A 1,937-nucleotide genomic window follows, 5' to 3' on the forward strand; every position below is an offset into this window, starting at 1 on the left:
ACCTCGTACTAATTTGCCTTAGGATGGGGGCCACTGAAAGCACCTGGCTAGTTCTAAATGGGATCTGGACAAGAACCAGCTCTTGGGAGAATCATTTTAGAAACAGAAGATATTAACTGGACAGATGTGAAAAGTGGGTACCAGAAAGAAATGCAGGGTAATCCAGAATGGAAGAAATTTAAGTTTGCCAGAGTGGAAAGAGGAGACATTCAAGAAACAAATATTTATTGAGCGCCTAATATGGGTCAGGTATTGTTCTGCATGCCTCCCAAAAGGGAATAAAAAAGGGGAAAAAAAGGCAGTGAACACAAATTCTGAAGAAAGGGGCAGCAGAAGGCTGGGGAACTGAGAAGCATGAGGTGAGGGGGGAGCCGCCTTAGGCTTCCTCTTCAGCCTCCTCACCAAAATCCTCTTTCTCTTCTGCGGTGGCATCCTGGTACTGCTGGTACTCAGAGACAAGGTTGTTCATGTTGCTCTCAGCCTCGGTGAACTCCATCTCGTCCATGCCCTCACCTGTGTACCAGTGGAGGAAGGCCTTTCCGCGGAACATGGCAGTGAACTGCTCTGAGATGCGCTTGAAGAGCTCCTGGATGGCTGTGCTGTTGCCAATGAAGGTAACTGCCATCTTGAGGCCATAAGTTGGGATGTCACAGACAGATGTCTTGACATTGTTGGGGATCCATTCCACGAAGTAGCTGCTATTCTTGTTCTGCACATTCAGTATCTGCCCATCAACCTCCTTCATGGACGGAAGACTGCAGCCACGGTGAGGTACCGACGATGGCGGGGGTCACAGGCAGCCACCATGTTCTTTGCATCAGAGACCTGCTGGGTGAGTTCAGGTACAGTGAGGGCCCGATATTGCTGGCTTCCACGGCTGGTAAGAGGGGCAAAGCCAGGCATGAAGAAGTGGAGACGTGGGAAGGGCAACATGTTGACTGCCAACTTGCGGAGGTCAGCATTGAGCTGGCCAGGGAAGCAGAGGAAGGTAGTGACACCGCTCATGGTGGCTGAGATGAAGTAGTTCAGGTCTCCGTAGGTTGGTGTGGTCAGCTTGAGGGTACAGAAGCAGATGTCATAAAGGGCCTCGTTGTCAATGCAGTAGGTCTCATCAGTGTTCTCTACCAACTGATGGACGGAGAGGGTGGCATTGTAGGTCTCCACCACAGTATCGGACACTTTGGGTGAGGGTACTACACTGAAGGTGTTCATGATGCCGTCAGCATACTCTTCCCGGATCTTGCTAATGAGCAGGGTGCCCATTACGGAACCTGTGCCCCCTCCCAGTGAGTGGGTCAGCTGGAAGCCCTGCAGGCAGTCACAGCTCTCTGTCTCCTTCCGCACCACATCCAGGACTGAGTCAACCAGCTCAGCCCCTTCTGTATAGTGACCCTTGGCCCAGTTGTTACCTGCCCCAGACTGACCAAAAACAAAGTTGTCTGGTCTGAAGATCTGGCCAAAAGGACCTGAGCGAACAGAGTCCATAGTCCCAGGTTCTAGATCCACCAGGATAGCACGAGGAACATATTTGCCACCTGTGGCTTCATTGTAATACAATGTGGCTTCATTGTAATACACGGAGATGAGGTCCAGCTGCAGGTCAGTGTCCCCATGATAGGTACCGGTGGGGTCGATGCCGTGTTCATCACTGATCACCTTCCAGAACTTGGCACTGATCCGGTTGCCACACTGACTGGCCTGGATGTGCACGATTTCCCTCATGGCTAGAATTAATTAATGTTTATTTAAAGAGAGAGAGAAAGAGAGATAATTTTTTTTAAGTTATCGGTGGACACAACGTCTTTTTTTTTTAGAATTTTTTTTTTATATTTATTTTTTAGTTTTCCGCGGACACAACATCTTTGTTTGTATGTGGTGCTGAGGATCCAACCCGGCGGGCCGCCCGCATGCCAGGAGAGTGCGCTACCGCCTGAGCC

General features: G+C 50.1%; 1 pseudogene across 1 annotated transcript; it reads right to left on the minus strand.

Annotated features, from left to right (window-relative positions):
• Positions 1–376: 376 nt before the first annotated feature.
• LOC308658965 (tubulin beta-5 chain-like) lies at positions 377–1,722 on the minus strand (annotated as a pseudogene). Its single transcript has one exon. The product of its transcript is annotated as a tubulin beta-5 chain-like (transcript).
• Positions 1,723–1,937: the final 215 nt, after the last annotated feature.

Source organism: Spermophilus citellus, assembly GCF_964194105.1.
Source record: "Spermophilus citellus genome assembly, chromosome: 10".
Classification (NCBI taxonomy): domain Eukaryota; kingdom Metazoa; phylum Chordata; class Mammalia; order Rodentia; family Sciuridae; genus Spermophilus; species Spermophilus citellus.